General features: G+C 42.8%; 1 long non-coding RNA gene across 5 annotated transcripts in view; it reads left to right on the top strand.

Moving 5' to 3' along the window:
• Positions 1-24318, top strand: part of LOC148222307 (uncharacterized) — a 43276-nt gene that overhangs the window by 9224 nt on the left and 9734 nt on the right. For 4 of the 5 annotated variants that reach the window (XR_015806180.1, XR_015806182.1, XR_015806181.1 and 1 more), the window contains exons 2-5: positions 19374-19485; positions 21412-21504; positions 22707-22777; positions 24170-24232. This is a non-coding gene — a long non-coding RNA (uncharacterized LOC148222307). The remainder of the gene's footprint in view (positions 1-19373; positions 19486-21411; positions 21505-22706; positions 22778-24169; positions 24233-24318) is intronic. The other variant, XR_015806183.1, reaches the window with a different exon arrangement.

Raw genomic sequence — 24318 nt, 5'->3', positions numbered from 1 at the left:
AGGTCATAGCCTCAATCCTCAGCTTCAAGGAGAATGTCAGAAGGCTTTACAGGGTCATTTTATATCCAGCAAAACAGGAGATCATATGGCTACATAGTTTTAACTTGTCTTGGGCAAATATTTTCTCTAAGCTGCAAAAATGTTGTATTTATACTTTTAATGTATGCTGTATTATTAAGCTCTGACATTAAACACCTTCATGCCAGTCTGGAGGCACTGAACTTTGCTAATCATACAGGAAAACAAGGGAAGGGGAAACCTGGCAGGTCTTACAGAACATTTCTTCCTCGCTGTTAACTCCAGAGGTCCCTTCCAACCTTGGCCATTCCTTAATGCTGAACTGATCAAAACTCTCAGCAGGCAAAACTGAAGGCATGGAAGCTCCTTGATTCTAAACTACAATGGATAATCTGTGCTTTACACAGCACAGGGACCAGGACTCCCAATTACATCCCCTGCTTCTTTAACAGGCAAAGGAATGGTGCCAACAGAGACACCCAGTTTTGATGCAAAACCATGCAGGGGAAGCCCTACCCAAAAAATCCCCACAGAGCAAACCAGCCAGAAACCCCAGCAGAAATATGAAAATGTCCCTTTCCTGGAGTATCCCAAAAGTGCTCTCCCCAAGAGAAGAGCCTGCTGTGGTGGAGACAATTCCATCCTTCTACCGATGTCTGGGACCTGCCAGGCAAGTTAAGCATTTACAAACTCCAGAGAATTATATAGAATATGGCAAAATATGTTTAACTGCATTGGATAGCAAATTCCTGGAAAAATGAAGTATTGTTCAGCTTGAGACTGCTTGAGCCTGCCAAATAAATTCAGCTGGGAAAAGATGTTGAGGTCAAAATCAAGGGAAAAATGCAACAAGTCAGCATTTAGGGCACTCCAGCATTTATTGCTCAACCCACCAGACTCACAGGATATTGCTTTCAGTGCTCTGAAACCCTTCTGTTAAAATGGTTTCACTGTATCAATTTCACTCTAAAGGAACAATCAGAGTTCTGGGACCTATTTCTACCCCTATGGGGTTTTTTGCTAATTGTTCTTCAAGTCCAGCCTGGTCTACCTTGCTCTTGGCTTAGTCTGGATCTCGACAATAAAGCTTGCAGGTACCTAATGAGAACGGAATACTCAAGTTATAGTTTCTCCTCCAGTAAATGTTTGATTTCCTAAGAAAAATGGAAATATTATAATTCCTTAAAGTTGCAAAAATGATGATTAGAACCCTTTTGTGAAGGTGGAAGCTCTCCTCAGGCATTCAGCATTCAGCCTCCTCAGGCAGAGAGAAGAATTGTCATTAGATTGGTTTGAGTTGTGAATCTATCTCATTTTAAAATAATCCTTCAAGATGAGTCATGCTTAGTTCAACTCCCAGTGTAACTGAACTCCACAAGAAGGAAAAAAGAAACCCAGCAATAACTCCCACTTCTTTCTTCCTCCTCTTCCTCGTTCTCAATGCCCTGTCCAGCTTTGGCAGAGCACTTCTGCCAGCCAGTGGCTGCAGCTTCTCCCAGCTGGGCTGCCAAAGACAAGTGTGCAATTAGCCTTTGACTCCTGGGCTAATTGACCTCTAGCCTGTGTCTTTTCAGCTAATTAGAGAGGCAGCCAAGCTGTTAAAGTAACAGGGAGGCTTTGGGCACTGATGTCAAAGGACAATTTTCCCAATTTCCCACTCCCCCATTGCTGTCACCCATCCTGGCCCTGCAGCAGGAACGGGAGCTCCTTGACATGAGCTGGGCACTAGGAAAGGCTTCTGACTCAGCAATTCTGGCATTTCATTTCCTGCTACTTCCTAACTCTTCTAGGTTTCTACCTCTCTAGACAACCAAAATATTGTATTGGAGTATTTTATTTCTAATGGCTATTTTTCTTAAGAAATGCTGTTTGATTGGCATGGATTTCATCTGTCAGGCAACTAAACCCAACACGGGTAAATCACACAGCCCTGCTCAATCAATAGAGTGATAAAGGCAAAGTATCAGCATTGTTCAAAAGATGGGATTTTCATCCTAATGGCTCAGCCTGCTCAGCAATTCTCTTTTGGTTTTGCCAGATGTAAGGGCATAACCTTGAACAGGAGAAAAGCCTTTTCAGTCGTGTGAAAAACAGGTGCACATGAAGGCAGCATTGCAATTTTTGTTGTTATCAGGAGGGGTTTTTCTCTTGAGCCTCTCTTGAATGTCACAAAAAATTAAAAGCTGAAAGAGTTACTCTAGTCAGTCCTAGTCAGGATTGTTTACATAGACATTAACAGAAAAAGAACAATTAGTTTCCATTATTGCAATTTGCCACAAATGAGCAGAGGTCTTATTTTGCATGGTTAATTCAGGTGCTGCTCGAGTGCCCTGGGCTGGAGATATCTTTGAATTTCATGGCTTTAGGTGGACTCTCCTGGCAGTCAGTGGTACAATATCAGAGCATGTTCAAGCATGATACATGGTTTATTTGCACCCTGAAAGTGTCCTGGTGACGTGTGAATTAGTTGAAGAAGATCTGGTGGGAGATGGTGTTCAAGAGCTGGGTTTGTGCAGTGTGGGGTATGTTCAGTTGCCATGGTTATTCCAGGAAAATAGGTGTACAGTTAGTTGAGTCCCTGCATAGTTCAACTTGCACAATAAATAAAAAAATATGGGCATAAAACTTCTCATGTGAAACAAAATCTTTATAATCTGAGGGTTCATGATAATAATTGAAACTGGAATATATATTAGGCACAGATACACAGGAGTAGTGGCAGCTAAGGCAACAGTATTCATCTTTTTTACATAAATAGCAAAGCAGGTCAGAAATGCAAAACAGGTCAGAAATAAATGAGTTTCTAGAAGCTGAAGTGATGATGTGATAATCTGCAGTTTGGAAATGATCTTGTGACATTCAGAGCTACGAATAATGAACTTGGCTCTTTTTCACCTCTCTTTTTTTTTTCTATCACTGGAAGAGGCAGCAGGAGGAAGGTCCAAAGCAGCAGAAAAGTGACCACTAAGGCTGTGCAAATTAGCTAGAACCAGATTTAGTTGTTCAGCTGAAGGTAATTTCTCACATGAGCTCTCAAATCTTTACTGACTGTTTGTATTTCTCTTTAGGCACTGAATAATTTGGAAACAGAATGTGAGTAATGCCTTAAGGGGAATTAAGTCTGTCTAGTTATTTCTTCCTGCACAAAGATAACATTACCTTTACTAGGCTGTCTGAAAAAATGTGTTAGCATGAAATTTATATCCCTATGAGCCCTTATTTATAATGCCTGGTCATCTCCTGTGGTCCAAAGCAGTAAGGGAACCTGTTAAATAGCAGGAGAGGGACAACCTTCATCCTCTGCTTCCTCTCCATTTCAATATTTAACTGTTCCAAGTGTTTATGAGAGTGGAAGCTGAAGTCTCACAGGCGAGACAAAAACTTGAGTTCTTCTGCTTTATAGGAAACTTGGTTTTCAGAAATGATGCTTTTATTCTGATTTTGGAGAGTTGGACTCAGCAGCAAAGCAATGTCTGAAATTACAGCACCCTATTCTTGTGTTATAAAACAAAGGCATATCTATGAATAACTACAGCCAGAATTTGCCTTGTACACATGGAAATGGGGGATTTATGAGTCTGATCCACCACAGAGAGCAGTGTTGAAGTGAAGGTATGAAAACACACAAACACTTTGTTCAGATGGTGAAAAACAAGTTACACAAGCAGCATTAACTTTGTTCCTGTTTATTTTTTTTATGCAGTGGTATGCATAAAATAAGCCAAAAATAAAATTTGCCTCAAAGGTGGAATAGATTGTTAAATTCACCACAAGTAATAGTATGGCCGAGCTTCATAATGTCAAGGCTTTTTCTTTTAGCATTGGACATTTCAAACAGATGCAGCATCTCGAGTATCAGATGGTGTAGAACAGCCATCAAAAATCAGTGTTCCAAGACTGGGTGTGTGAAAGGGAATATGGTGGGCATTGGATGCTGTGTGACTGCAGTGCACTGGAATGCACTGAGTGCTGTCCAGGGATTTCAAATCCAATATCCATTCCAAAGGCAGAGGTCCATGTGTGAGTTCTGGTGATAATGTGGATAATGATTCTGTCAAGTCAAATGCACTTGCTGACCGATATAAATGAGTTATGGGGGCCCTTTGAATAATGTGCTGGTGATGAGCCATAAATCACAGTGCAATCCCCACTCCATCTGCAGAGGGAGGCCTGCAATGCTTTACTGGTAGCCCTCAAGTTGGTACACATATTAGCATGAAAAATAACGAGTCTGCCAACTTTAAGCAGTGGTTTGCTTTGGATAAACACACTGAGAATTTGGGCAGGCTGCTAAAGAGGTCTGACAGATTTGTTTATCATATGAATAATACCTCATTTATTGTGTTGGAACAACTGACAGTCCCTTATCAATGATAGCAGGTCAGGGATGAGCACTGTACAATCTAACAAGTATCCTGCTCAGCTGGCATTTTATTAATATAATAATTATCTATTAATTGAACAAATGCAGCGTTCAGGATCTTGGTCACAAACATAGAGGATTCTGTTCTTGCTGAAGACACAAATGAAGCAAAAGGGTGACCTCTCTGTCAAAGGGTTTGCAGTTCGAATCCAGCCAGGATGAGGCAGTGGACAGACAGACAGACAGACAAGGGGAAAACTGAAGAAAGAATGAAGCACTTTGGTCTGTGAGATAGGCAGCGGGCTCAGGATCCCAGCAAACTGATCATTGCCAGGGTGTGGGACATATATTGAGAAAGTAAGAAAATTACAGCCTGAAAAATACTCAGGCTGGAGCTTTTCAGCTCTGTTCTCAGCCAATGAGCTGGTCCAGCTCAAGGCTAGGGAGAATTTCTCCCAGGGTGATAATTTGGTCAAAATAAAAAGGAATTAAGAACAAGATAGAACACCTGTTGGGGTACGTGACCAGGCCCTAAGCATGGGGTGTCTTCTCTCTGAACCAATCACCTTTTCTCTACTCTTGGGGTTGCGAGTCATGCTATAAAACCAAGTGTGTTTCTGAATAAACTTGTCTCTTTCTTCCTGTCATGACAGACCACCATGTAGCTGTGCATCTTATTTCTGCCGCACTTAAAGGGTTAAAACCCCTTTCCACGGCTACACCAGGAATTTGTCAGCAGTGCAGCCAAGAAAATGCCAAAGCAGCTTTTGAGGGGCTGGTGCATTGCTGGGGCAGAGGGGATGGAGGCTCCTCTTGGCTGGGGGTGGGAGGAGCCCCACGGGCAATTTTCAGCCTCACTTCTTAAGGATCAGTGTCTCACCCTGAGTGTGGGCAGGGGTAGGGAAGGTTGGGTATCCACTTGGCTAACTCGAGCTGAAGTTAAGAAAATGATGAGATTATAAGAAATATCAGGTTCCAGAGATGTTCTGGATGCAGACTGGGAGCAGCCAAGGCTGTTTGATGGCACCACGAGGGAAAGGCTGAAGCAGGCAGGGCTCCAGACCAGCAAGCCAAGCTTCTGCTTTATTAAACACCAGAGAATCCAAGCACACAATTTAAATCCATAAAATGCAGGGTTCACTGGTTCCAGTGCTCATGCTATTGCTTGTTCCTGTTATTAATTTTCCCACTGGCACTTACTCCAGTGTAGTTTCGTGGCTGTACAAGATGTGTTTCATCTGTAGCCAAGCTGTGGAAACCTCAACTTTCTATTTATTCCTTATTTTTTGGTATCACATAGACAAAAATGCATTTCCATTAAAGTCAATTTTGCCATGAGGCAAAAGTAGTTCCATCTTTCCTGCCTCTTCCCATCTTATTTTCCCAAACTGTAACTTTGTTCAAGAGAAAAGGTAGCAATAAAATGCTCTGACAATAATCACACCCTTGTGTTTTAGTACTTGGCTCTGTGGTATTCTGAAAAATAAGGTGTTGATACAGACAGCATATAAATATTCCTGCAAATAAGTTTTGTTTTAAAATACCTGTTGTTATCTTTCCATGTCTGCTTTTATTATGAAAAAATGCAAAAGATTTCTGTTGCTTGTGAGGTTTCTACATTGAGAAAATTACCAACCAGGCACTGTAATTTCTGTAGGAGAGCAACAAATAAGACTGCTTCATATTGTTTAGACAATTTGATTACTCTTACTCAGGATTTCAGAATGTGGTAATCTACGTGTTGCTTTACCTTGAGTGCTCAACCATCCTCCACAGATTTATACAAACAAATGAGATGTCAACTTGAAATGTTCCAGATTTAGATGTCCTGAGGCTCCATGTTCCTGCTCTTCGTTACAAACACTCTGTGAAGCTCCCCAGCAACCTGTGTGTGCTGTTACAGTTCTGGCTAAACACTCGTTGTCTCTAAACTTGAGGTGAGACCACTCAACTTCTCTACAACAGTAGAACTTCATAAGAAAAATGGTCTTAACATGAACCAATTACACAAAACCACCCACGGTGCTTTTTTTTTTTTTTTTTTTTTTTTTGGCTTCTGGAGAAAAACACAAATTTAGCTAATACAATCTGTTCTCACAAAAAAAGTCCTTGGTCCTTCCTCCCAAGGGAAATGTGAATTAGAGACCAAGCAGTGAAATCAATGGCTGCATATCCCAGCATTGCAGGGGAACATGCAGCTGGGGGGCTGGGATGATGCTGTTGTGCAGCTGGAACATATCTCTGTCAAAAGAGCCCAGTGTTCACAGCAGGTGATGCAGGGAAACCTGGCCTGGGAACATACAGAGAGCACCTAGAGACAGCAGCAAAGAACAAACAGGATTTTATTATTTGTCTGTCATGGTAGGAAGATCCCCTGTTTGCTGTGAAAGCTGTTCATGTCAATACATGAATGTATTTAACTTCTTGGAGCCAGGTTTGTGTTCTTCATCTCTTTCCTGAAGGAATGGGGCAGTGGGTTTCATCCAAAAACTAATAGAATTCTTGCTTTTTTAGGCAGAGCTCCTGAGCTCTTTTTGAATCTAAAACAGAGAAGAATTCATGACATGGGGCTCCAAGCCCAGTCTACTTGTAGTACATCTTGTCTGTGTGAAAACAAGTGGGATGGTTCAAATGCCAGTTACCAGTTGGATAAGATTAGTTTTTCAATTCTAATTGCAGGCCAAAGGAAGGAATGTATGTTGTTCATTCAACTTCTCTTTCATGCTGACAGATACTTGGAATTCTAACCACGTGACAGAGCTTTGTGTTAAAATTGTCTTTTGTCCAGTGTAAATTGTGGTATAATTCCAGAAGTACCTGCATTTCCTGGGATATCACTGAAATGAGATGTTGCTGCCTGCCCACTGAAGCCTCAGTACTGAATAAACACTCAGAAAAGCTGTATAAGCTCTTGATTTTAATGCACACTTGACCTCTTTGTCTCCAGAAATGAATTCTATCGAGTTTAGATTTCTGTGTCCTTTCCTTTCATCCATCTAATTAACCAGTCCAAGCTTCAACTTCTTAACTTCAACACTGCACAACAGATTGGAAGAGGATTTCTGTGCAGACTGTGGGGATGAGTGGTGATCACATATTCTCAAGGTCAGACAATGGAATAACAAATCAGGAATATCCATATTTTATTGAGCAGACCCAGAACGCTGCTGCTAAAATGCCAATGGACTTACATGGCAGTTACCAAAGTTTTGGTTTGTTCTGTTCTTTGGAGTGAAAATTTTTGTGTAAGTTTTTGTTTTGTTTTGTTTTGTTTTGTTTTGTTTTTTTAACAGAATGCACTATTTCTAGTGTTGCAGAAAGGGGAAAACTTTGAACTTCCCAAGGTGCTTGCCAGTCCCTTTGCTGAGGTCCCTGAGCCCAGCAGCCCTGTGTCCCAGTGCCCTGTGCCCAGGCTGACTCCATCCCAAACTGGTGCTGCCTGTGCTCTGCCCCACGCCCTGGGCGAGGATGCTCAGCAGGATCAGTCCAGGGAATCAGGAACAGACAGGAATTCCAGGGCTGATGTGGTGTTAGCTGTGCCTCAGGCCACACTGCTCTGATCCCCTGTGTCTGATCCCCAGGTGTCCCCCTGCTCCCACCTGTCTGTGTCACACGCCAGGGACAGCCTGTCCAAGGGAACAGCACAGGAGCAGTTCTGGGACAGGAACAGCTCTGGGATAGGAACAGTTCTGGGATAGGAACAGCTTTGGGACAGGAACAGTTTTGGGACAGGAACAGCTCTGGGACAGGAGCAGTTCTGGGACAGGAACAGCTCTGGGACAGGAACAGTTCTGGGACAGGAACAGCTCTGGGACAGGAACAGTTCTGGGACAGGAACAGTTCTGGGACAGGAACAGCTCTGGGACAGGAACAGCTCTGGGACAGGAACAGTTCTGGGACAGGAACAGCTCTGGGACAGGAGCAGCTCTGGGACAGGAACAGTTCTGGGACAGGAGCAGTTCTGGGACAGGAGCAGCTCTGGGACAGGAACAGCTCTGGGACAGGAACAGCTCTGGGATGTTGATCCCAAGCCGCCTGTCCTGGTGGAGCAGCGAGGGCAGCTCCAGGGGCAGGGGGGCTCAGGAGGCCTCGTAATGAGGCTGGAACACAGAGGTTGTAAATACAGGAGTAAATCAGAAGAGAGATGGAAGTTAAAGACCAAAGCAAAGAGCAGGGAGTGAGGGAGAATGGGAAGAGAGCATGGAAAACAAGCTACGAGGAATGGATATGAAGGAGTTGGGGAGTGTCAATCTATGATAAATAAACAGGGTTCAAGACACATTGAAATGGAGAAATCATTAATTCCACATTTCCTCCATGCAATGCAAATGTGCACAGACCTGTGTGCAAGACATTTTGCCATCGTGTTGCCTCTCAGGACACCGTGCCTGGGACAGGATGGGAATTATCCAGGAGGAGTTCAGAGGCTTCATGGCACATTAGGTCAATTACTATGCACAGCCTTGCATTTCCTCCTCCAAATTAATAAACAGCACATTCGTTTCTTTTCTGCTAATTGAATGTTTAACTTGTTTGTCTAAGGCCAGGGATAGGTCAGGAGGAGGTTATGGATGGATATTGCTCGTTTTCTCCAGAGCCCTGAGCCATCACTGGGTTTCAGATTTCCTCCAGCCTGTCTCATTGCCATACAATTTTGCAGACAGATGAAAGAGTTTCTTTCATTATGAAAACAAAAGGGCAAGTAAGGAGTTAGGGAAACTGATAATTATATACAAACTTTTTCCCCAAGGGCAAAGGAAAAAAAAATCAATGTGTTGCAGTTTTTTTTCAATATAATTAGTAACTTAATGATGAGATAATTAGTATACATATTTTCTTTTCAGAACTTAACTGTGGAAGGAGTTTATAGCTAGAAGATACTTTCTTTTTATATCATTCTTATGGCTGGCTAGGGCATGTGAACAATGGGAAATGAGGAAATGACTTAGCACGGTTAAAAAAATTAGATAATTTGGGACATACTTCTCAGCTGCTTTATTTGTGAGCTTGTTTTGCTATTTTTCCTTGAATTTCTTGTTTGCTTAGGTTGAAAATTCTGGAAGGATAACAGCCAAGCTGTGATTATAATGACTTCTGTAGCAATTCAGCAACTACCTCTGAAACTTCCAAGTGATTTTGGTGCTGAGGTTGGAGATTGTTATCACTTGGGACACCTGCAGGAGTCTTGTCTTGTTATACATCCCCAGTGGTCACTAGACAGAGAGTGACTCCTTTGGCCAGCAGAATGTGAATTTGGCCCACAGAATATGAAGGAAGTTCACATCATTCTCTCTTTATGGAGCACATGTGTAACTGCAGCTCAATGCCAGGCAAGCTGTGTCAGGTAGAGGCAAACCAGCTGCCCCCAGGGGTTTTATAAGAGATGGGATGGGTGTGCTCTGAAACAGGGGGACAGCAGTGGAAGCTTCTCTGAGATACATTTCATGTGGAGACCCCTGGGTGACGCCTGTGGTGCTGAGAAAGCCTCTCAGGGACAGCGAGCAGAGACTTGGCTGAACGCGATTTCCTGCCACAAGCTGCCCTGGCTCGGAGCCCCCTGACCCCTGGGGCACCATGCAAAGGGAATTTCGAGCTGGTGCTGACAGCTTTGCCCTCCTTGGAGGGGGATGAGCTGGGTGTCTGTGCTGCAGAGCCTGCTGGTGTCCAGGCTTGTCTGTTCCCTGGATAATCCTCCCCATGAGCTGCCCAAGGAGAGGGAATCACCCCCATGGTGCCCAGGGCTCTGGGTCTGGTACAGGGATCTCCTTGGAGCCAGCCCTGCTCCTGCTTCTGGCCCTGTGCTGAGCATGGAGACTAAGCCACTGTGAGCCAGCTTGGAGTTATGAACCCTTTCCTATCCTCTTTCCTTTCCCAGCCCCTCTCTGCCAATATTGTTTCTTGGCTTCCCTGGCAGTGTGTGAGGCTCTGCTGCCACCTTGCCAGCTCCAGGTTCCCTGATCCCCTCCTGCACCCATTCCACCAGCTCTGCTTGGTCTTCTGCAACTTTCCCTCTGACCATTAGAAACTCATCCCTTCTCCTTTCTTGCACAAGGCAAGGCAGTTTTTTTTAAATCCCTCCTCAACTTAGACATAATTCATCAGCCCCCTTAGAAAATTCAGCCCCTCCTAAGCCTGGGCTGATTCAGGATGAGCATCCTTTGGGATTTTTCCCATCATGGGTACAGCTTCTGGAAGTGAAATGTGTTGAAACACATAAGGCAATAATTAGAGAAGTTCCTTTCAAAGGGAAATTCAGCAAGATATGAAGGCCAGAGTTGCTTTCAGAGGTTGGATTTTCAGGATGTGTACCGTTTCTGATGGGGCAGAATCCCCCTGAAAGCTTCAGTGACATTTAAATGAAGTAGTAGATGAAGGGTCACTCCTCTGACTCAAAAGCTGATGAAAAGCACAATGATAAATGGACATTTTGTGCACTCCAGTAAGGCTACAGTGAGGATATTTCATTTAGACAGGAAGAAAACACCAGATAGTCTATGAGCTAAACAGTGATTTCTTGAATGTTCTTTTCTACAGGAGAGTGGGTTTATGACTTAAATTAATTCATTTCATGAAGGGCAATGATAATTGAGACCTCTTTGTATATTTTATATAGTGTGAATACTAATGTAATTAAATGCTTAAAATTAAGACTAGATAAAAACTTGATCTGACAGTAGTAACTCTGTAAAGACAAATTGCAATGCACACAGCCACTGTAAGAATCTGTGATTTATTTATACAGCCATTTATAATGCTCTAAATAGCAGCATGCCAATTATTATGGAAATAAATTGGGCTTATATTAGCATGTCTGAGGTGATCATTGATCCCAAATAGCATTATTTGAAGACTAGTAGAGAGAATAATGAGGGAATAACACGCTGCCCTGGGGCTGTCCCATGCATTTCAAAATGGAAAGTGAGACTGGCATATTTTGGGTTTTATTGATTTTATCGAGAAACAAACAGAAAAGCTGCCTCGCTTTTCATCAGTAAGATTTTCTTGTTCTTGTCACAAGCAAATAGCTTCTTTCATCACTGCCAACACCAAGAATGTCTCTTGGAGGGGCAGGGAAGAGAGAGGGGAAAGGCAAATCTTTCTTGTTCTGAAAGGGCTTTCACTCCTTCCAAAGATGGAGATGGACTTTGGTGGAAATTCTTCTTCAAAACCTAAAGAAATTTACTGAGGAATCATTGAAAAAACACAGGTTCTTTTCAGGTTTTGTTTTTAATTATTGTTTTTGTTCAAAATTCCTGAAATAGAGGGGAAAGACTTGCTGCTTGTGAATTTTATTTACTCTTTTTTGATGCTAAGAACTGATTCTGATAATTACTTTGATAAGTAAAGTTCACAGCTACTTCTGATTCTGGGATAGTGTTGGAATAAATGTGGTGTTTTAAAAGATCTTGAATTATATCCTGTATAATAAAAAGGATGAATATATGCATCAGATTTTGATGGAAATATTAGACTGTAAACTAAACAGGTGGGGCTGTGATAGCCCCCCTTCTTTTTCAAGTTTTGGTTTAAATTTCAATATTGGAAACCCAATAGCAATGAAATAAAACTAGAGTTCAGTTTATTCCTGATGAAATGAACTATAGAATTCAACAGTGATATTCTTGAATGCAATCAGGCAAGGTACCACGAGTGAGATACCTGCAGAATATGTCCAATAATAGGAATGTGTCCCAGCTGTCTGAAGGAAGTGATGAAGCAGCTGCAGCTCTTCCTGAAGGGAAGAGAAGCAGCCAGAAATTCTGAGGAAAAAAATTAAGCAAATAGAATCAATTTTTAAAAATTGTTGGTCCCCTCCATATGAGCTGAAATGCTCCCAACTGGTTAATGAAAGGGCACATTTGCCTTTGAGGTTTGAGGGGAGGCCTCAAAACTGCATCAAAATGGAATTTAGCAGCTTGTGGTGTCAGCCACATCTTAGCCCAAAGGAAAGGTGCTCAATTAGTGAGCACCTCCTGGAGCACCCCTGGGCACAGCTGGGTCTCAGGAGACTGGCCAGAGAACTGGGAATGACCTGAATTATCAATTCCTGGGTGGGAGAACACCACTGAGCTGCTCCCAAGGCCTGGGCATTCCCCCAGCTCTGGTGTGTGAGCAGCCACGGGGCACTAAGGAACGAGATTGTGGGGATCAAAAATGTTGTTCTTGGCTCCCAGGGAAAAACCACCTGTGAGATGCCATCTCTCAAAGTCAGGCCCAGCCACTCAGAGCCCTGCCAGCCTCCTGAAGGACTTCACATTCCCTCTGGAATTGCACTGCTCACGTTGTCTTTAAAGCTTTGGGCAGTGAAGTCCCCCAGGGCTGTAACAATTGGCTGCTGAAGTGATACCTGGAGAGGCTGCCTGGAACAGAGGCTGGACAGAGTTAAAGGAATAAAGCAGGGATTTATTAAAAGCCCTTTAAAGGATTCACCTTGGGCAGTACAAGAACCTGGCCATGGCTACACCCAAGATGGACCCAAGATGGACCCTGGGTCAGGAGTGTTCACACTTTTATCTATTTTGGTCCATTCCCATCTCGGGGTTCATTGTCCAATCCCAGCTCCAGGTTCTGTAGTCTCATCCTCCCAGATTCTCTCCTCAACTCACTGCTGTTTGCACTTTTTGGGGCTGAAGCTGCAGCTGTCCTTGGTTGTGGGGCTGGCAAAGGATTGTTTTGTGTGCCTGAGCTGGGAGGAGAACTTGGAACACTTTGTATGGATTTCAGAGTCACACACCAATGCAGTGCAGAATCTGAAAAACATGAAAGCTAAAACTTAAGGCATCATAAGCACTTCCTAGGGAGCTGTGCTTAACTTAATTTTTATTTGATGACAGTTCCTTACCCCTCTTGTTGCCTCAGTGAGGACTCTCTTGAACAATTCACAATTGGTCTGACTTCATTGACAAGCAAGAAGGGAAGAGACAGTCTTTGAAAGACTGTATTTTTTTGAAATAATTATCATGATTTGGCTGATGCTAGTCAAGTTTGCCCTGACATGTTGATAATATCAGTTCATGGAAATTAAAACACAAGGGAAATTTTCCTCTCCCCTTAATTTTCTCAGTAGACCTGTGGGCGGGACATCAAAACTCTGAAATTTTCAGAGTCCCAGTTTCCTGCAATGAAAGTTGTTAGAGTGGGAGCAGAAATCCCATTTTGGGGCCCCTTTGTTTTTAAATAACTCTTTAATTGTGATTTGCCAAGAACTGAGCTGAGACTTCATGGTTTTATCTGCTTCAGCCCAGCTGAGGAGATGTGATAAATGCAACCTGTTAAACACCACAATGAGACACTGAGAGCTGCAGGAGGCAAAGACTGAAATGATAGGCTGTAATCAGAGGCGAAGGGAGATGGAGTGCCACACAAATACCTCTGAGAAATTTGTTAAACAAACTCAAGCTCTTGTATAATTAGATGACAAGATTTATTTTAAACTATGAGGTATGAGTGTGACAGCACTATAATTTGTCTTAAATAATTTCTTCACACTCAACAAGACACGGTCTTCAGAGTTCAGTCCCTCTATGCATTTCTTAAAAATAAAACCCAACACTTTTTACACCTAAATTGAGTATGGAAACGGAAATAAAGCTTGCTGAAAGGCAGGTTTGAAATTTCCTTTCAAGATTAAAGAGATTACTTGATTTAGCGAAGTAATTACTCATGCTTTGCTATCTGATTTCCTCTAAAATAATTTTGTTGACAGCTCCTGCTCACTTTTTTTCGTTGTGAAGGGATGTGTGTGCACAGAGGAGCTGAAACCTTTGGGGACAGGGCATGTCTCTCTGGTTCTGCCTTCCCTGCCTGTGTAACCCGTTGCTGTCCAGAAGAGACAGGGCAGGGTGGAAGTCCCTGCCTTTACAGCTGAAGGGAAACCATTTAGAAGTGTTCCAGGTGCTGCCCTTCCCATTTTGCCTGTTCTGAAAGGAGGGATGGAGGATGCTGCTCTACCTGGTGTCCTAAACTCTGCCATGCTACGAACAGTATTGTCAAAAATTTGGTCAAAAATCCCTGTTTGCCACATCACTTGATTTCCCGTGCTTTTTCCAAGTTTGTTTTCCAGGGATATTTTGAGATAGCCATGCCTTGGGCTCTGGCCCTTGCCTGGACCCCAGCAGTGGCAGAGGCCCAGGAGGAGATGTCTGTGTCACACTGGGCATGGTTGCACTGGTCCTTTACAGTGCCTGACTCTGGGGACAATGCAGGGAACACACCCAGGCAGATGGGGTTTTGTTTCCATGGCTCTAAATTGCTTCCCACAAATATTTGTGCCAGTCTGCAGAGTGCTCATGGCAAGGTGAGTCAGTGTGGCCGCAGCAAACAGCTCTAAAGACCAGAGGGAATATTTGTGGTAACATTCATGCAGCCTAATTACAACATGTGCCTACATTATCCATGACATTTTGAGCTCTCCTGGTTCATTTTCTGTTGTTTCCAGGTCCTAGTGCAAAAGCACTTGCTGGCAGCACAGAGCTCCTGTTTTCAGGGATCCATCTGCCATTTGGAATTGTTTGATCAGACATCGAGTCAAAGACCCTTCTTTGTGTGCCAGCTTTTTTCCCTCTGCAAGCTATGATGTGCTTTTCCTTTTCTCTCATCCTCTGAGTGCTTTCATTCTTGCCACAGGGTCTTTTAAAAACTCTGCATCCATCACTGACATGTCATGAGGAATTGGAAATTTCATTCAAAGGGAAGATAATCAGCCTTATGTTGCTTGCTTATGCTTTTGGTGTGCTTTATCCTAACTAGGCAGAGCTTTTCTGAGCCACTGGTGATCCCAAAGGAAATCAGCTGATTCTTTCTGGTGACATAGCTGGGTAGCCTTCCTGACAAAAGAAAGCATCCCTGCTCTGTAGCTGAGCTCTCTGGAGGTAATGCTCATCCTCCAGAGCTGGAGCTGTTCTATATTCATGGAGCTTTGAATTCATTAACTGTGAATCTGTTGTCTTGTCAAGTCTCTCCTAAGAAATGTTAAAATTCAGCCAGATGTCTGGTGTTATCTCCCCCTTAAAAAAAAAGAATTCAGAGGAAATCTTTAATCTGTGAAGCTGATAGTCAGCGAAGTTCAGTCCGTTCCCGTACCTGGCACTTCTTGTGGCTCTGAACAGAATTATCGTGGGGGGGTCAGGGCATTTCACTCGGCAAGCTTTTCACTCATAAAATGGTTTGGAGGATGTCTGTCACAGTTTATTGGTTAAACCCATGACTACATGACAGATTTGCTAGTTCTGTGAGGCTGCTATTCTGTCACTCTCGATGGTGGAGTGATACAACTTCTGTGTGCTCTTAGCAGAACATCAAGACTCCAAATTTCTGACTTTGGTTGCTCTGGATAGAGGTGTGCATTGGTAGATCTTGCTGTTCCCGCTCTCAGAACTTACAGCTAAGGGATAAAATTGTGATAATGATGTTGGTAGCCTGGGAGTCTGACTCCAGTTTTACATTAACACTCTTGCAAGCTCAAGAGCCTTTTCTTCATGTTTGTGACAGTGAAGCCAGCAGCTCTTGGACCCCTCACTGAAGCTAGAAACATCTTCTCTTCACCAACATGCCCCAAAGCTTTGGACTTCCCCCAGTTTGCTCAGGGTTTGTTGCACCACTGTGTGTGTGGGGAGTCCTTGGCTCTGGGGACAGTGTTCTCAGCCTGCTCCTGCAGCTCAAGGACAGCCAAAGAGCCCCTGGAGTTCCCTGCCAGCTTCTCTGGCATTTCTAAATGGGAAACAACAAAGGAAGTTTTCTTGGTGTTCTGTTCTTTTTAGTGGGGTTTTTGTCAGACATTCTTTATCCAGAATCTAAGTAAAAAATTATGCATGATGCAAAATCTCAGCATTTCAAAATGCTGGCATTTCCTCTTGACAATAATCTTATTTGCATCTTGGTTCCAACTGAAAGAAGGGAAATTTAGGTTAGATGTTGGGAAGAAATGCTGTCCTGTGAGGGTGGGGAGGCCCTGGCACACGTTTCCCATCCCTGGAAGTGTCCCAGGCCAGGTTGGACATTGGGGTTTGGAGCAGCTGGGACAGTGGAAGGTGTCCCTGCCCATGGCAGGGGAGGGATGGGCTTTCAGGTCCTTTCCAACTGAAACTCTTCTGTGATTCCATGATTGCATCTGTGTCAGTATAACCAGCACGTCTCAGGTGCAGACTGGAAACTCCTGCATTCCAGAGCTCCTGAAATCCCATGGCTTTACCATGACACTTCAATTTTCTTGCAAGAGAACCTTTGTCTGAGGGCCAATAGTGGTTAAATGACTAGGCAAGATTTCCTTAGGAAATCCTTAGGAAATCCTGTTCCTCCAGAGCCTTTTGAGATGTTAATCTTCAACCTATTTCCTTATTTTGGACTCCAGGCAGACACTGTAAAAGCAGACTAGGATACCTCACTTCAAAAGACATTTTCAACACCAGTGGTTGCTTATTGATTCAGCTGTTCATAAATCATTTAGAGATCCTCCTGCTGAACACAGCTCTCAGACAGGATCCCTGATGTTACTAAACTCAGCTGTACAAGCCCTCCCAGGCAATCCACCCCAACAATGCCTTGTTTGATCAAGCGTCTGCTTTAGGGGCTTTTTTAGCATGAAACCTTTATGTGTTTTCAACAGAGTTTAGGTAGAGAATCCTAGATTGGTGTTTTGAAGTAAAGGTGGCATTCTATTTTTACTGCAAACTACAAAACAAAATCAGCCAGTGTTTAAAAGAGTGAGGTAGCGTGCCAAAAAAAACCAGCTAACACAAAAGCCTGGTAACTTGGGAAATGCAAGATATGCAACCTTAATTCAGACACCCAGCTTCTGAATTATGAAATACAAGGATAGATGATGTGCAGAGGAAAGCTGCTGCTTATCCTTAGTTCTGCCACTCCTGACTTCCGAATGCTTCAATTTGCAGCATTAGCAATTCCCTCTTCTTGAACCATCTTATCTGTGATTCTCCACAAACTCCAAAAAGTTGTCTACATTTGGATAACATTTCCAGCTTCTCCATAAATTAACTTATGTAAAACATCAGGCCTCTACTGTGAAGGAGAGTCTCAATAAAATGGCAAAATTTGCCATGGTAAGAACAGTGTGTTTCCCATATAAACTACTCTCTAAAAAAAGCTGAATATTTTTTGCTGAAATTTAAGAGAAGCCTGAGGCAGACATCAGCCTGGAATGGAAAATGTCAGTCAGAGCAATTCAAGTGGAGAAACCTATAAGCAACCAAGGCAGAGTCTTGTGGCAGGGAGTGTCTGGGCAGTGTTGGCCGCACATCAGAGCCAGTGTCAGCGCCCTTGAAAAGGTGTTTTGTAGGTGTAGGAGAAGAGATTACAGGTGAACTTGCCCCTAAATCACAGTTGTACTCATTACCAAAGAAGAGGAATAGCCTTGCCCTTAAGGGGTCATAGGTGTGACTGATAAAGATAAGTGTGATAAAAGGGGTGGGCTGGCAGAGGGCCTGGAGGAACAGGGCTTGGAGAAGGTAGAGGAGCTCTGAGGAAAGGAGGAGCAATCCAGAGGCAGAGAAGAATGAAACAAGGAAGAGAGCTGCTGCAGTAAAAGATGTGCTGTGGGGCCAGTCTGGGTCTGGTGGCATCAGAGCTGCTGCGGCTGGAACCTGCAGTCAGAGCTGAGCTGGGTGAAAGCTGTGCTCAGTGTGTGCAAACCAACACTTGCAGACACAGGCCAGCAGTCAGTCTGCAGCTCGACCCTGCAGTGGGAGCCTGCTGAAGTCAGAGGATGGCTAAGCTGTAAAGAAGAATAAACCAGGACCCTTTTCATGTTGTTGAATCGGAGTCTGTCTGGCTCGTTTCTACCCCCAACAGGAGCTCTGCTGCAGCAGTGTTTCAGCCCAGGGAAGGCTAAACCAGGACCTTGTCAGCTGCTGGAGTGTCCCCTGTGCTCAGGGGAGGGATTAGCAGCTCCATTCCCTACAGGATCCTGCAGCAGGGAGCCTTGCACGGCTTCGGGGGGGTGGGGGGAGCAGCGCCTGTGCTGAGCATCTGGGATGGACTGGAAGTGACTGGACAACAAGGAGCAGCAAAAGGGTGGATAATCAGTGACAGCAGGGACTTCTGGGGATGCTCAAGGTGCCACGGAAGCAGCACTACAAAAACATCTCTGTTTCTTTAATGGGAAACTAAAGAGTAATATTGAACAGTCTTTTAATCAGAGAGAGCTTGTGCAGTCTATAAGGAGACACTCTTATTTGATGAGTTGTACCCTACAAACAGAATCCCAGGATCCCTGAGGCTGGAAAAGCCCTCCCAGCCCATGGTGTCCCAGCTGTGCCCCATCCCCACCTTGTCCCCAGCCCAGAGCTCTGAGTGCCACCTCCAGCCCTTCCTGGGACACCTCCAGGGATGGGCACTCCAAACCTCCCTGGGCAGCCCCTGCCAATCCCTGCCCACCCTTTCCATGGGGAAATTCCTGCTGCTGTCCACCCTGAGCCTCCCCTGCCCAGCCTGAGGCCGTTCCCTCTTCTCCTGTCCCTGTTCCCTGGAGCAGATCCCAAATCCCCCCGGCTGTCCCCTCCTGTCAGGAGATTCCTTCCTGTGAGTGTGGGTAGGTGATGAAAAGTTTTATGGCACTGCTCAGGTATCACTTCTGCTTATTCTGTCTTTCAAAAAAATATTTTGAGAAATAGTTATTTTCATTTAACTTCGCATATGGAAAATGCAGAATGAGAGAAAATGGCAGAGTATTTACTTTTTACCCTATAGATATTGCAAGTTTAAAGGACCAAAAAGCAATTAAAAGCTGTTCCAGAGAAGCCTTGTTACCTGTGCTGTGTCTACGCTCCTCAAGACACTGAGCCCAAAATTATCATTGTCTCTACACTGAGCAAGTAGAAAGCATGACTTGCTGTCAGCCTGGGTCTTGTTCATGCCCCTAATCATCTTCTGCTATCTGAGGTGGAAACGTGACAGCCCAGTGCAAGTTTCAGAAACATTTAGAAAATAAATGTAATTGTGGGGAGCTGAAATAAATAAGTGTCTTTTCTTCCCACAGCCTTCCCAGAGACACTTCTCCCTTCTGGATAATCACCTCCGTGCCCAGAACTGCACTGTGCATGGGAATGAACCCAGATATTTCATCATCTCGAGGTGTTTCCTCTGGAGAGGTGATAAATATTTTATGGCTGAGTACTTTTTAGCACCAAAGTCTAATTTTTAGTATTGCTGTCAGTGTTAGATCTTCCTAAAATAGAGGGAAAAAATGTCTTTAAATAGTCTGTTAACTCCAGTTAGTTATTAGGTTTTGGAGCAGCTTTTATCACCTGGCAGTGACACCTTCCCACCTTTACCAACACAGGAGCTGTTCCTGTCTCACTGCAGGTGCTCTCCTGAGTAACACCACTGTGGAGCTGGGTCTGTGCAAGGGCCAGGGAGAGCTTTATATCCTGCTGCCTCCCGTGCTTGGAAAGCATAAATGCACCAGCAAATGTCTTTATCTGTGCCCACCTGGGCAATGCCATGTTCGGGTGGTTACAGCCCTGTGAGTGCTGCCACAGAAAAGTGATGTGATGCAGAATGCAAATCCCAAACTCTCCGAGTACACACCATGCTTCTCAATTCTAATTGTTACTTAACCAACATGCATGTGGCTTTTTTTAAAATTCTTTATTATCATCTTAATCTGGTAAGTCAAAATTAAAGAGAGAAAATTGAAACGGCTGGTCTGTAAAACCAACAGATGACAAAAAAAAAAAAGGAGATATTTTGTGCAGTATGTCATTAAGGGATTGTTCATAAATCTTGTCTTTAAGCAGATTCACTGATCAGGCTCAGTTTGTACTTGTGACTGTGCAAGTTTACCTTTTTTTCCCCCATTTTTTTTAATGCCTCACAACTTGGAGTATCCCAAGTGAAATATTTGCAGACTCTGGAAGTGCTGTTAAATAGAACTGTGCCCCCACCTCTGTAATAATATTCAGTGCTCGGAATAATCCATCTCCCTCCTTTGTAGCTACATTTTGTAGAGAGCTGGGGCTTCAGGGATGTTTCTCTTTAGCCATCACTCGACCAGGAAACAAGCTCTGTTTATCCAAAAATGTTCTGCTGCTTTTGATTAATGCCCAGAGTTGGGTCTGTCCCTGACCTACAATAAGGTCTGGTTAAACACAGCTTAAATTCAGTGCCTGTGTTTCCTTTTGGGTTGGTTTGTTTGTTTTGTTCCCCCTCCCCCTGTGAAGTAGAAGAAGGCTGGAGTTTATACTCAGGATTATATTTCCTGAAAGCGTAGCTTTTGAGATATTTACATTGTGTGCAGAAGACTTAAAATTAAATTTTTTTGTTTTTAAGCCTGTGCTTTGTGGTTGGGTCTAATAAGTGATTGAGCTGCATTTTTGAGGCTGTAAAAATGAACCAGAAACCAGCCTAAAATACAACTTTATCTTTGTAGGATATTTTCTCCTCAACAATTAACTTTGCCATAGTGTTTATTTGCAATGCATTTTTGAAGCTCTCCTTGCAGCCAGGCATTTCTAACTCCCAGGATGGGGAATTCTGAGGCTGTGCAGGGTAATGTCAATGTTGTTTCCGAGGCACTCTAAATGCTGTGGAAGATAACTCCAGCAGATATTAGTTTCCCACTGTGCTCAGTTGTTCCACAGCAGCTAATTAAAAGGCAGTTGTCAAGCACATAAGACAAGCAATGCTTGTTGGAGTCCTTAGCAAGCTGAAAAATAATCTAATAACCCCAGAATTAATTTAGGCTCAAATGTTTTTGTTGCAAATGGTTAATAGGATGATGGTTGAACTGGTGAGCTCAGACACTTTTCTACATGAAGTAGCACATGACCAGTTTAACTTTTCTCCCATGTAATAAAATTATACAAATCTGAATTATGCACATGTTCCCAAGTTCCTAGACTTCATTAAATACTAGGGGATTAAAAACTTGTATAAATTAATCAATGTGCTATAATCCTAAAAATTATAAAATGAGCCCTTGAGGAAGTAATGTAATACTGGGTTTTTAATTAGCACGCCAGCAGAGATTCATTGTTCTCTAATGTAAGTCATGTGTTTATTAACTGTATTATCAGCTGCAAGAGGCAAACCCCACAGTGCTGCTGCTCTTTGGGAGTGGGTGCTGATGGATTTGGGTTCAAATTGCACATCTGCTTCTGCTCACACAGGTGATTACATACTTAATATTTATCTTTACTTTCAGGAGTAAATCACTCTCTGAAGATTTCTGTTAAAATCCCCCTAAACAATTCTTGTTGAAGCCAGAGACCCTGCTGATAGTAGGGCTCGAATATTGGTGCCATGTGGTCTGAAAATGTCAATTTGGTTTCTAGAGCCAGCATTAGGTACAGTGAGGTTTGAGAAGTGCTTCTGCTGCCTGGAATAAAGCACAAAACCTTTCCCAACACTGTTAAAATGATAATTCAAAAACAAGTTTTTAGCTGAAAACCTTCATGATGAACAACATGATGACATGCACAGGTGATACTGTATTTCTGCAATTTTTATAAGGTTACTTGAATTGTTCACCTATCAAATATTGTCCCGGTAGAAGAGCAATTGTTTAGGTGATTTCCCCCTGGGTTCTGCCCCATTGGAGCCCTCCTCCCTGACCTTTTAGCCCTATGCTTTATTTATTTATTGTGCCTACCATGTATGGTGCAAAACAAAGTGTCCTTGCTAGGCAAGGCTAAACAGAACTTCAAGGGTATTAGTAAGGGTTTGTTAAACTATGGGAGAGGACAGGAAAAGTATTAAAAGTTATAACCATGTATTAACAGTCTACAAAGGTACAAATATGTGAAAAATATATAAAAAGTGAAAAATCTTTAGACTTCACTTCCTGTATCATTTGATGTACCTTATGCTTTCAAGACACAAACACTTTTTCATATAAAACTATATTTGAAAGTCTTCATTCATATTCTCCCTTCAGCTTCATCCTACAGGCAGTTGTCATGGTCATGGTTATGGGAATAAAAAGTGCTCCCTCCTATTACACAGGGCTGCTCCTGATAATGTTCAACATCAGTGAATCATCCAAGCTTTTATTCTCTTTTTCCAGACCTGTCAATAAACGGAGTGACAAAATTTGGTGATGCTAACCTTCAGGTGTCAGTGACCACAGGAAAAAACAAATAGCAGCAAATTTCACTGTTGTTCACATGAAAACATAAAACCACTTTGATTTTCCAAAGGTTATTTTGAAAAACAGTACATGGCCAACAAACAAAACACCTTGAAGAATATCTATGGCACAAAAACTGCTAGGTGACAAATTAATGGGGGAGGATTTTCAGACAGATTTATAAATTCATCCTTTCCAGTTTCAAAATAGAGCTCACTTTTTTTCTTTTTTGCTAATCTAAAGCTTGAGTCCAGACATTCCACTCCACTCCAGGTGAACCAGCCTGGGCTGTGTTCTGCACCTGACTGGCCAAGGTAAAACCTCTGAACGTCCCTGATGCATGTGCCAGTGTTTCCTGAGCAATTCTGAACCTGCTTCTCTTCCAGAATGCTCCCTTGGTGCACTTATTTCCCCTTAGAGTTTATGATTGATTAGAGAATTGGGTTGTCTAAACCATGTGCTTTGGTGTTGTGGGAATCCCACTTTGTAAATTTACCTTAATCTGGATCAGAGAATTTAATTTCCAAGCACCTGTGGCTTTGTGCAGGGCAGGATGAGTGCAATGCTGGAAACCTGCACACAGTGGGGTTGGCAGTGGGATTAACCTGGGCTGGACAGGGAGCATTGCCTGAGACTGCCCCTCATTTCAGAGGGGAAAACAAAAAAACCAAAAAACAAACAAACAACAAACAAACAACAACAAAACCAACAACAACAAAAAACAAACAAAAAAAAAAAAAAGAAAAAAAAAGAGGAAATTTAACTCCATCTTTGGCAAATTTCCCCAACATTCTCTGTGCTCGTGGAAACAAACAAGGAAGAGCAGAGATCTGAGCATCTTTCCATGTAATTCCTGTGGAGCTGCTGGAAGAGAGACAAGTTTCCTGTGCAGAACATGATGGCAACAAAGACTGTGGCCCTTTTGTTTCCACTCTTAGTTTTTTGTTTTTCGAAATCTAAAGAAAAAAATTTCAATGAAATTTGAATAGTCCACCAGTATCCAAGACTTTTCCATGCATTATTTATTGTCCCAGTCCTCAGCTGGAGTAAATAAGCCTGCTCACACTGCTGCTGGCTGTGGGTTTGCTCAGTTGCATCCTCCATCTGGGCAGTGAAGCCATGGTTTCAAAATAAAGAAGCATTTCTCTTTTTCTTCCTTCCTTTCTTGCTTCCTGTTGGAGCATTAAAATAATTCAGTGTAAGCAAACTATCCCCAGGATATCCAAGAATTCCGTTGTTATGTCTTCTTCTGTTTCTATTTACTTTTGCAGTAAATAACCTTTTGCATTAATAAAGGAAAACATTCACTAGAAGCTTATTTCTGATTCCTCCAAATTTCTAGAATTACATTGCATTATGAAAGACAGCTACTTAGACATTCTTCCCTTTTCAATAGGATTTTCAGCAATTAAAAAAAAATTCTAATGCTGTTTATATTTTATTCAGAGAGGCTAATATTCATATTAGGTCTCTTTTATGTTCAAATACTTCAGGGGCTAAGGCAGCACTGAGGTTTGAACTACAGAACTAGATTTGGAATATAAAAATGCCCCTCTTATTATGTAAGTGATTGCTAGGAGAGCACTGGAAGGAAAACCCAAATTACGATTTTTGGTTTTCTAAATTCCAAAATAGCCTCACTCTACTGTTTTTATATGAACATGAAACATTGCTTCTGGGCTCCTCACTTGTATTCCGTGTTTCAGGTCAATGCATTTTGAAGCAGATGGAGCAGTAATTCATGAAAAATAGTGTTTAGGAAAGAAAAGGTAAGTCAATTTTACAGACCCTGTAATGTCTGTGAATGTCTGACTTGCACTGGATTGGGAAAGGGTCAGAGCTGCTCCACAGCTGT

Source organism: Sturnus vulgaris, chromosome 12, assembly GCF_052056855.1.
Source record: "Sturnus vulgaris isolate bStuVul1 chromosome 12, bStuVul1.hap1, whole genome shotgun sequence".
Lineage (NCBI taxonomy): Eukaryota > Metazoa > Chordata > Aves > Passeriformes > Sturnidae > Sturnus > Sturnus vulgaris.
This window is presented reverse-complemented; position numbering and strand designations above follow the sequence as displayed.